The following is a 12,279-nucleotide window of genomic DNA, read 5'->3' on the forward strand; positions in this document are numbered from 1 at the left end:
TGAACTATTTGAATAGTTGTTCATTTGTTTTCTTGTATGTCACCTGTCCTCCCCTCCCCCTCCACCCACAGTTTTCCCTCAAATTCTCCATCACCCAGGGGTCTTGTTAAAGATAAAGATTGCTGGGCCTCTCCCCTGTAAATTCTGATGCAGTCAGTCTCAGTCCTTTTTAACAAGCCCCCCAGTGAGTCTCATCTCCACCGGCAGCTCGGCAAGAGAAAGGCTGCACCCCTGCTGCCCTGGCCCCGTATCTAGCACAACGCCTGGCTCGTGGGAGCTCTGGATAGCTCTTCATCGAGTGAATCCATCAACGACTGAATGGGGCCACTCCTTTTGGTGGCTCTAATCCTTTCTCCTGCTTCAACACTTACTCTTCAGACGGGGCCTCGTCTTACAAGGTATGGAGCCAGGAGCGGGGGTAGCTGTGAGATAGACCAGGGGGATGCTGAATATGTTTCACATGTACATGTATGTGTACGTGTGTGTGTATGTACATGTACATGCATATGTATGTGATTGCAATAAAAGAAAGGAAAGGGTCACAAGAGGGGAATAAACAAAGTGACTTTCATGTGGTTTAAAGGATGGAGACCACCTCTTTGGTGGGACTTTCCAGACTGGTTCACATGGAGAAGCAGCCTGAGGTAACCTCAGAAGAGATGGGAGTTTTAAAAACAGTACTTTTATTTCATTTTATGTATTTGTTTGTTATAAGTTATACATCCACAAGATTTTAAAAATTCAAACCACAGAAAAGGGTGCAGGGTAGGAACCAAGGGTCCCTCCCACCCAGCCGCCCAGCTGGCTTCCTGGTCCCTTCATCGGAGGCAGCCCCTTATCAGATCCGCACACGTCCTCCCAGACACGTCTGTGCTTAGCTCAGCACACAGCTGTAGAGAACAGACAGCGTTTAAGAGGCAGAATGGCAGGTCAAGGCATTAGGGTAAGGGAACAGGCCGGCAATGGCACGGAAGTTGGAAAATTCCCTTCGCAAGGATAAATCACAGCTCATAAGTGCCTTGGCTGGGTGACTCAGGGCCATGAACACCTGACTCCAGGATGGTGGCAAGTGGGAGGTCAGGCAAGGCAACAGGCATTTCCAACCTCACTGGTTAAAACTCTTGGAATGTGAGGCAGGGCAGGGAAAGAGGTGGAAGCGAAGCAGCAAGGAGTCAAAATATGCTAAATATTCAAACGCTGGCCTCTAAGAGCAGGATACACAGGTCCTCATTTCTGCATCCCCATTAACCTTCTGAACCTCAGTTTCCTCATCTGTAAAAGGGGTATAACAGTGTTTGACCCCAGAGCATCGCCATGAGGATTAAAGAAGATAATATAGGTACACCTCACAGCCTGGCACACAGGAAGTCTTCCTCTGCCTGGGCCTCTGACGACCAATGTCCATCTCGTTTCCTCCCACCCCGGTCCCACCCCCAGGCATCAACTCATTCCACCCAAGTGGCCAGAACTGCCTTTGTGGGACCCGCTGCTGACTCCGGTTCCATTGCTCATTAGCAACGTCAGCTCTAGCAGGTGCCCGCTCGCCTCTCTGAGCCTTGGCTTCATCATCGCCCCTTTCGTGGAGCCCCAGGACGGCAGCCGAGATGACGTGCCAGGCCCTGGGCTCCTGCCCCAGCCGGCCAGTCCCTGCCCCATCTCCTCCCTCCTCCAGCAGCTCAGCCCACCAAACAGCACCTCAGCACAGCCAAGGGGGCGTCACTCTTGCTCTCCCAAAGATGTGATAAAAGAAGACGGGCGCCGAGACGCACATCTTGGGTCAGAATTTAAAAAAATGAAACTACTTGGATGTGAAGGTTGCAGTCGTGTTTCCCTGGCTGGTTAAAATATTTGATGCTCATCGAATATTCAGCAAAAAAGGCGCTCACTCCATGTACCATCAAAAATGTAATGTAATTATAGCGATGTTAAATATCCCCAGCTGTTCTGAGAAATTTGAATCTTAAATCAAGCCTGTCTGTACACGTCCTGGGGTTGCAGTTGGAGATCCATGCCAAGTACCATACCAGAGCAGAGCTGGGAAAGTTCAGGAAGAACTTGGCACCAGAGGCTCTGAGCCTTTTTGTCCTAGGCTGGGCTCTACCCCCGACAACGGGATGAGAACTCCCAAAACCTGGCTGTTGGCGGCCTCGCCTCAGAGAGCCGTGTTCCTCCGTGGGGCTCTGCAATCTGGCAGGTCATAAGCATCTATCCAAATAGGCTTTCAAATCCATGGGCAGGGAGCATAAAGAGATAGTGTAAAATAAACGGTAATAAAGTGAATAAACACGCGTCTCACTCCAGAGCCTTTGAGGTGCTTCTATAAATCAAATTCTTTCCATAATTTGCTCTGAGAGGCCGTGTTGAGAAGCAGGAATCAAACCTCATCTGCTTTCCTGAGCAGTAGGCTTAGATTTATGGATGTGAGTTCACAGTGGATGCCCGTGCCATTTCAAAGTGGGAAAATAATTTTCTTTGGGAGGGGTTCCAAGAGAAGATTAAACCCTTCACTTTCAGAGATCAGAGTATCAACAACTTTCAGATCAGATATGCCATCGGAATCGGAAAGGGCTGGCCGGAATACATATTTTGGAAAATGAGAAAGGTCATGGGGGGGAAGAAACAGATGCTGGTACAGTATGAAAGGATGATCTGCAGGCTTAAGTGCAAATATCCTCAGAGTCCATTTCAAGCTTCCCAGTGACTTGCCATGTAACCTTGAGCAACTCAATCTCCCTCTCTGATTTTTCATTAGCCAGGGAAGAAACACCAAAAGGCTGTGGCTCACCCACAGTGGTGTGATAGGGAAAGGGCATAGTGGCTCCTGGTTAGAACTGTGATGATGCACAGAAAGCCGCCACAAACTCACTCTTCTTCCAGGGCCTGGAAGTCTTGCTTGGAAGAAGTGAGTGTGCCACCTGTTAATAATAAGGACGACGGTGATGACGATGATGATAGCGACAGTTCATGTTTATCTAGAGAGTACACATCTGTGTTGTGCTTTTATGTACACAGGAGTAGGGGCATTTTTTGTATTTATACTCAACTTTTTTATTGAGAGCACATACTGGCTCTCAATAGATAGTTTTTGAATGAACTGTTAATAATGTATTTTATCTTTAAGTTTCACAACAACCCTGCAAGGAATGATCCCTGTTTTACAAATAAGGAAACAGTCTTAAAGAAGGTATGTAGCTTCCCACGGTCACCCAGAGAAGAGCTGGGATTTCAGCCTGAGCCTGTCAGGCTCTCGAGGCTACCTTCTCTCTACTCCCCCAGCCACCTCACTTCCAAGTTTCTGGAGTCAAATTCCCAATCTGGCCTGAAGGTAAGCGTGGTTAAAATACTCCTTCACTGACTATTTTGAACCTGGATGCACCATTTATTTTCTTGGATTTTGGACAAATCTTAAGCCAAGCCTACCCAGCTCAGATTCAGCATCTATAGCAGAAAGTATTTTGAGACCTGTATGAGTTTCCTCTTACTGCTGCAACAAATGATCACAAATTTAGTGGCTTAAAACAATACAAATGTATTACTGTACAATTCTGGAGGTCAGAAGTCCCAAATTCATCTTCTGGGCTAAAATCAAGGTGTCGACAGGGCTGTGTATCCTCTGGAGGCCCAAGGGGAGAAGCTGTTTCCTTGCCTTTGCCAGCTTCTAGAGGTCACCTGCATTCCTTGACTCACAGCCCCTTCCTCCACCTGCAGAGACAGCGGTGCAGCATCTTCAAATCTCTCGCTGATCTCTGCCTCTGTCTTTACATTTCCTTCTCTCACTCTGACCCTCCTGCTTTCTGCTCCCCATAAGGATCCTTGTTATTACATTGGGCCCATTCGGATAATCTGGAATCATCTCCCCATCTCAAGGTCCTTAGCTTTAGTGTCTGCAAAAATGCCTTTGCCGTGTAAGGTAACATATTCATAGGTTCCAAGGATTAGGACATGGGCACGTTTGGGGGCCATTATTCTGCCTATCACGAGGCCTTTGTATTTTGGTTTGATTGACACCTCTGCCAGGTCTGGACTCCTTCGTGGACTCTGCTCCGATGTGGCAAGGAAGCTGCCCCTGGAACAATTATGCTTTGCTCCGGCTCATGCCTCTGGGCTCTAGGGGGCGCCCAGCATTCCACCCCCAGAAGCCCTTGCTTGCTTCACTCCACCAGTGCTCCGCCCACATGCACTTTTACAGACCCAGTGGATTGGACGTGACCGAGAGAGGTGCACTGATCCCTCTTTCCCTGTATTCATGGGGCTTCAAGAAGTGCTCGGCTTGTCCTTCTAAGTGAGCTCTGTGGACCAGCAGCATCTGCCTCACCTGGGAGCTCATGACAAATGCAAATTTCAGGCCCACCTGAAACCGATTGCTTCAGAATCTCTGCCAGTGGGGCCCGGGAATCTGGGCACGCTGAAGTTTGAGAAGCAGGAGCCTAGAGGGTTGCTTGTTCATCCACAGCCAATTGGAGGATGCTGGTCCAGTGCTGCCTGCAGAGGGAGGGCAGGTCTCCAGCCAGAAATCAGGGAAGGCTGCCTTAACGCCTCTCCTGGGCAGGCAGTCTTTAACACCGACCATTTGCTGCAAAGCATTCCGAGGCCCACTGCTTTTTCCCTAAGAAATTTTCCAGAGTTGGCAAAGCCCCTCAAGCCCACTCTGCCCAGGAACAAAAGTGCTGGAGTTAGAAGAGGAACACGGATCTCAGGAGACCTACATCCCAATTCTGGCATGCCATGTGTCTCTGAGCAAGGCACTGTCCTCTCTGGGCTTGGCTTTCATAGAGTAGGCAGGCAATGTGACGCGATGAGCACGCTCTTTTGTTTTAGGGAGTAAATAGGATGGTAATGCATATTATATCTTCTCCAAGTATAATAATTGAGACTCTATTGATTATAAATGCAAGTTTGTGTGGCCAAAGCTACACTGGAGTTCTTTGTGAGAACAGATGTGACTTAGTGAGAGAATATTGAGGGTTTTTGTCTTGACTATATACCAAATGCGATGACTGTGGGCAAGTTCCTGAACCACTCTGAACCTCAGTTTTCTTATCTGTAACAGAGAACAATACTCTCCCCTCTGATCTGTTGTCAGGATGAAATAAATAACAAATGTAAAAGTGCCTGGCAGAGAGCAGGAGCTCAATAAATGTGTGTGGAATTGGAGGAAACAATTTACTAAGCAAATTAATAGTATAAACAATGGTGTCAGGGGAGATATTTGACATGCTCAGGAGAACAAAAGTTCCCAAGTACGTTAGCAGCCTCTCTTTGTTTTACCAACAATTCATGTTCCAATTACAAGTGAGTCATCTATTTGTTAGCACAGGCCTGAGCAGGATCTCAATTTGGCAACATTTTCTTAGCCCGGACTTCAAGTTACCAGTGTCCCTGAAAGTATGAAAATGGTAATTTAGTTCAGATTATGGCATAATTAAATTGTTTCCCAACTCTCGAGTGGCTTTCTGTCCATAGGTCCTACTTTAATCCAGCTCTTTGACTGGTAGAGTAGATGATGCAAGATGTAGAACTCTTGGGAATGGTCCTTCTTTCTCAAAGTTCCAGGCCTTGGAGTCCAGGCTGATTTCAGGGCCTCCAGTGACTTACAGTGAAAGAAACTTTGAGGAAAGGCTTGAAAGAGTGTGAGTACCTCTCTCTCTAGAAGGGTCTATTCTTACCAGCATTTCTGAGGGTTGGCAGAATGGTGTAAAAGAACAGAATATCAGCTTTGGAGTGGATCGACCTTGGTTGAATCCTGACTCTGCTGTCTCCTAGCTGTGGGGCCTGGTACTTCCCAGAGCCTCAGTTTCTTCCTCTGTAAAATGGGTCCAGTAGCACACACTCACGTCCAGTAAAGTTGTATGTGACCATTAACCTACCCAGCCTAGGCCTTCAGGGCCCTAGCCGCACTCCCTGCATGATGGGCGGCTCCCTTGAGACCCCGTTATCCCGATGAGGCACATCTACCTGGGCACAAAGCTATGTGCAAGAAACAGATTGGGTTTAGGAGTCATCTTTATGGACCCAGCCTGGCATACAGTAGGTGCTCATGAGTTTTGGTAGATTGAATTTCTGAGTAGCTGATCCAAGCAAATTACCTAGGAGAATCAAAACGACTGATCCACAGAGCCAATGGTCTGGTTATTCCTCTAGTGCTTCCGATGACTAAATTGAGTCAAATGGGCAGAAATCTGATTGATGGCTTCATGACTGGCCTCAGTGACCCCCAAATAGGCACGATCTGAAGCAACTGGACATTGGTCAATTTGGATATCTGCAGACCTGAGCAGAGTTTACATTGGATTCCCTAAACTAATTTCCCTGAAGTCAAATAACTGGTGAAGGTCTTTTCATGTTCCTTGTATAAATGTCTCTTTAATCACCTTTGTGTCTCTAGCACGTCAATAACTTGTACATTTCCCCCTTAATCACCATATCAGCTCTGCAAAGAAAAGAAATGGTTGGCTGAAAAGCTCAGGCCATCTGCAGTGGTTAAGCTCTCTCTTCCCCTGACTGCTCACTTGGTCACAGGACTTTTCAGCTAAGTTCTGGTGGTTGTTTGGCTCATGCCCTCATTTTACAGAAGAAGATATGGAAGCCAAAGTCACCCTGCTGGTCAGGGCAGGGTTGACACTGGAATGGACTTCCCACTACACCCCTGCCTCCCACTGATGCTGCTCCTTCCTTGTCCAGCTGTGGAAAGAGCAGGAGCCTCTGGAGTTAGGAGGACGTGGGTTCAATCCCAGCTTTGTTGCCTGCTGGCTGGGTGCCTTTAGACAGACCACAGATCTACCCTGAGCTGCGGTTTCCCCATTTGTAAAGTATAGACCATAACATAGCTTTTTAGGGTTCCTGTGAGGATTGAGATGACACGAAATGTGCCCAGCCCCGTCTGGCACATGCCAGCTGCCCAGTGCTATTTGCCTTTGTCCTTCACCCGAAATGCTCCCCGCAAGCAACGATAATGGAAATATTGCACATTTAGTAAGTGCTTACTTGTGCCAGGAACTGTTCAAAGCACTTTACATGGGTTAGCTCATTTATTCCTCTTTCTCTAAAGGCAAAATTATATTTCTTGTCTCCCTAAATTCATTTCTCCTACAACTACTGGACTGCCTGGCCTAGCAGCATGTCAACAGGATTTGCTGATTTTAGACAGTATGTTGCTGAAATGATTTCTCATTTTACTTTCTGTCACTGGCTCATAGCAGCCAGCATGCTTGAGGTGACAAAGTGTGATGAACCAAACGCCATTTCCTTCACTTTTAGTAAATATGACTAGTCCAAAATCAGGACTCAAGGCTGACCTCTGCAAATGGGGGTGAGGAAGGGTGAAGGGTGCAGGCAGGAGGGCCGCTGATGGAGTCAGGAATGGGGGTGATAGTCGGAAGGTCAGGACACAGTCTAACAGCCAGTAGTGAATGAAGTAGAACCTCAATAGCAAAGTTCAAAACCTTTAGTTGGACCCCCAGGTGCCCCTTGCACCATTACATCATTACATGATCACAGAATCACCCCCAACTCTCCCCCCACTGAAGGACATCCAGCCCCTCGCTCCAGCCACCGCAGACTACCCACAGGCCTAGAGAGGACTGATCAATCTCATCATCTCATGCCTCAGTATCTCCCACTGGCACATGCTGTCACGAATCCCTGAAGTCCCTTTTGCTCCCTTCGCTACCTGAGAACCCCTACTTATCCTTCAAGACTCTCCTCCTCCAGGAAGCCGTGTGAGACCCCCAGTCTGAGCTGGACACTGCTCTGTTGGGGGTTAAATCCTGTCCTCCACAAAAGGCAGGTTCAGGTCCCAACCCATGGTCCTGGGTGTGCACCCATTTGTAGATAGGACCTTTGAAGATGTCACTGGTCAAGGTATGCCCAAACTGAAGGAGAGTGGGCCTCCATCCAATGTGGCCAAAGTCCTTACAAGCTAAGGAAACTGACATGGAAAGAGAAGCCACGGGGAGCAGCCAGAAGCTGAAAGTCAACGGAATCTGGAACAGAAAGGAGAAGATGCCACCATGTGCCTGGCCACATGATGGAAAAGCCAAGGAACCACGAGATGGCTGGCCAGCCAGAAGATACTGACCTTGGAGGAAGCAAGCCTTCCAACCTTTGAAAACATGAGGCAGTAAGTTCCTGTGGTTAAGCCAGTCTGTATGGTATTGGTTTTAGCAGCCAAGAAACTAAAAGATGCTCTATGCTCCCATGGCACCTCTGCATACCCCTGGCATTTGTCCACACATCCCTTTCCTCACCTTCCCTTGAGGAATCAAGCTTCTCTGGAGGACATGTACCAAGCCTTTATTTAACTTTATACCCCAGCAACTGGCACAGAGCTTGGCATATAGATGGCACTCGATGGACACTGGTTGAATGAATGCATGAACCAGGAAGTGAGCGTATCCCCACTCAGGTAAGTGGTGATGGTACGACAGGATAATTTTATTGATAATTAATAACTGCTGCCACCAGAGGCCAAGACACTGTGCAGAGCCCTTTATCCACATTACAGCAATACCTTCCAATTACGGAGCACTACTGCTATCCAGGTGTGACTAGTCACTGTGCATATGTTATCTTCAACCCGGCTCTCAGGGGCAGGAATTATTATTGGAGGCTCAGAGAGTGAGGCACCTGCCCAAGGCACAGAGCTAGGAAGGGGCAGAGCTGAGGGTTCTAGGCCAAGGGCCAGCTGCACTTTCTCCTGAACCACACCATCTCCCAGAGGGCATCACTGTTCCTTGTCCTTGCAGCACACGCAGGCCGACCTCCGTCAGCCCCTGTTCCTACCCCCTCGGTCCCTCTTCCAAGGCCCCAGGGCCCAGATTGCTCGGCCCCATCCTTCTGCATCCCACCCAATTATTGGGCATGCTGCTCTCCTCTGCACCAGAAGGGCCAGTGTGCAGAGCCCGAGGAATGCTGCTGATGCCAGGGAAACCACGCTGGCACTCAGACGCTGGAGCTGCTTTATCTGACCGCCCAGTGATTAACCCTCTCACGGCTGCAACAAACACACACAGGAGCTACAGATAAATGCATCCTGAATGGGTCTGGAGAATGAGACCCACTAGACACCCCTTAACAACCCACTTCCCCTGCCCTGCTGGGTTCATTTCTGACCATGGACTAACTGAATAGAATGGGACTTTGGGGACAGCTGGTAGATCCCCCAAATTTCCTCTGAAACCCCACTCCACACTAGTTGCATTGGACCCCTTAGGGACTGAGAAGCATGGGTATCTGGGAAATTCTTGACATTCCATCCCCCATTCCCCACTCCTGTCCCCAAAGAAATAAGTGCCCAGAAATTGCCTGGTGCTTACTGTAAATGCATTTCACTAGTTTTCCCTGGAGAAATTAAACCTAAAGACTTGGAGAGAGTGAGCTAGGACAACATGGAAGCTTTGGTAAAGGTGGTTATTCCCCAGACCTTGTCCAAGCACCTACTCTGGGTCAGGCTCTATGCTGGGTGCTGGAGACATCAGGGAGAATCAGATATGACTCCTGCCCTGGTCTGGAGGAGGAGATAGTCATAGACCAATAGGTGTGATCTCATGCACATGGGTGAGGACTGACACCTAAATGGGTACTAGAGGGGCAAAGAGGAGGGGGCATCAGAGCATTTTTGGTGATGGGGGTTGGGGGGTGGTCAGGAAAGGCTCCAAAGCAGAAGAAACCCCAGAGCTGGGTTTTGCAGGATGAGTAGGTGTTCCCCAGATGTCAAAGCAGCAGGAAGGGGCACAGAAAGAGGAAACAGTAAGAGCAAAGCACAGAGGCTTGAGGAGCAGTGGGTTCAGCTGTGTAGGCCCTTCTGGTGAGCTGGAGAATAGGGTACAGGAGAGGGCATGGCAAGAGATAAGGGAGGGACAGGAGCAGGGCCTGTGCAGCCTGGCCCTCATCCTAAGCACAAAGCAGAACCACTGATGGGTCTAAGGAGTGGTGTGCTTCTGGTGGCATTTTAGAAAGACTCCTCTGCCCATCTTGCAGAGGATGGAATGCAGAGGGGAGGGGGCACAGAGCCGGAGGCCAAAGGCCAGTTAGGAGGCGGCCGTAGTTTAAAGGCAGCATTTGTATGGTGCCCAGTGCAGTTTTCATGCTCCCCACCCTGTCTCCCTCCCTTATTCCCGGTCTCTCTCTCAAGTCTCTATGTATATGTGGTGTGCATGTGTACATTTAACTCTAACATTTATGACAACTAATACGGTGCGTATACTAGCCTTATTTCCATTAGATGGATTAGGGAACTAATGAGCAGAGACTAAATCTCCAGTGCAGATTGACCATACTTTTAGCCACTGTACTATAGGGCCATTCCATCAGAGAGGACAAAGGCTTGAGACAGGGCAGTGTGATCAGAGGAAAATATTCTCCATAGGCCTACTCAGTATTTGAGGCTCCCCTGAAATAGCTCCTGCCTCCCACAGATGGGGGCGGGGGGCAGCCTTTACTTCTGAGGCCCTGGGAGAAAACCTAGAGAGTGCAGTATTAGGGGCTCGTAGCTCCCAGGACACAGCCATGGTAAGAAGCCACTAGGGGTTACTTTGAGTCCCCAGAATGCACATCTTTGGGAAGTAGAGGTACTACTTTTGCTTGGGTGAATACCTGCAAACTTTTCAGATGCTGGGAGGCCCAATGCAGGGAGCTAAGAAGGGGTGCCCCAGTGAGAATGTGGGGGTGAGCAGAGGGAAATCAGAAGAATGGGTTTTGTCTTATAGATTTCCCCAAACGTAGTAGACCCACATTCCAGATGGGCTAACTGTTCTCCTCAGCTCCTGAACCACTGACCCCTGCAGCTCACAGCCATGCCCCCTGAGGAGGGTGAAGTCAGGTGCTCTTGAAGGTTTGTGTCCTCTGGTCACAGGTGGGTTAGACCCGGTCATATGTAGCTAAGGATTTAACCATGTGAATCAGCTGGAGGCAGCCCTACTTCCAACCCTCCCAGGCACGCTCCTAGGAGGAAAAGGACCGAAGAGGGGGTGGGGAGGGCAAGAGGCCTCTCCAGCAAGGTCTTCTGAGAGAAGAGATGTCCAGAGTCAAAGAGGAAGACTTACAGGTGGCTTCTGTGCAATGCATTTGGTGGGATACAGAGTTGGACTTTGGACTTGCTGGCTCTGGGCTTTGGAGAGCTTTTCAGAGTCTCATTTTCCTCTTTACACTGGGGATAAAGCTAATTTCTAACCCTGGTGACTAATGGTTATTAGAATGCAATTCCGCACAGTTTGTGAAGCAATCATCTGATGTTCAGAATTATATTTGCTGTGCTGTGTTGTACAACTTGGAGCTGAAGTCAGGGAATGCTGGCACTTGGCTATAACATTAAACTTGAAATTTAACTCTAAGTGCTGTTAATTAGTGGTCAGCCCAAGAAGGATAATTAACAAGGAGTCACTATTGTCCTTCCTTCATCTTTTGGAACTCAGAAATGTGTTTGTCATTCTCAAAGTAGTCACTTAGAAGCATTTGTTAACTGCATCTCCTGTTTGCCAGGGGAAGCCACCAGGTACTATTTAAAGACAAGCTGAAAAATAAAGAAAACAAGCGAACGTTGGGAGATTGGAAAATTCAGGGCTTCTCTACATACCGGCTTAAAGCAAAACCAGGAGGTCAAGACTGAAGCCAGGGTTACCATCCTAGACAAGGAATAACCCAATCAGCCAATCAGAGGCCCAGCCTGACCGGCAGCCATGCTAACACCTGTTGGAATCGTGGCATCTTTTTCCCACCCTAGAAATAGCTTCGTCAGAGAGGAGACTGTCAGGAGTGATAGCTAAGGGCTAGTGAAATCACCATCAAAGCATTACAAAAAAATGCAGCCACCAACCTGCCCTGCACTAGTGGAAAAGCCCAAACCCACCTAGCGGGTCTTTCTACACGAATGGCTGGACAAGCTTTTTCCATGCTGAGGCCTGGCATCAGAACTCCTCCAAAGCAGACCACACAAGGCAGATACCTTCTGTCCGACAGCTGCGTTCTCCAGGCCGCAGCGTGGGGGAACCAGCACAGCAAATGGTCCACAAACCCTGGGCACAGCCTCTCCCGGTGCCGGCTGTTCACCTCAACATCTCTGCCACGCTGCTTTCCCCACTGCAGGACTTTCCTCCAGACCCAGAGACCCACACTCACACTCCCTCGAAGGAGAAGAAGGACAGGGGCCAGCCCCACCTGGGAGCCCCAAAGTTCACTCCTGGATGCTCAAGACTCATCCAGGGGCAGCTGCTACTCGCCCACTGAACTGGCTACAGCTCCAGTCTCGGTTCACATTCTGGGCACGTCCTCCTCGAGTCCACC

The 12,279-nt window shown here is 48.9% G+C and overlaps 1 protein-coding gene across 4 annotated transcripts in view; it reads right to left on the reverse strand.

The window, feature by feature from the left end:
- ASIC2 (acid sensing ion channel subunit 2) overlaps positions 1-12,279 on the reverse strand; it is a 1,082,534-nt gene that overhangs the window by 251,307 nt on the left and 818,948 nt on the right. The gene's annotated exons all lie outside the window — the stretch shown is intronic.

The sequence above is a fragment of the Dasypus novemcinctus genome, chromosome 21, assembly GCF_030445035.2.
Source record: "Dasypus novemcinctus isolate mDasNov1 chromosome 21, mDasNov1.1.hap2, whole genome shotgun sequence".
Lineage (NCBI taxonomy): Eukaryota > Metazoa > Chordata > Mammalia > Cingulata > Dasypodidae > Dasypus > Dasypus novemcinctus.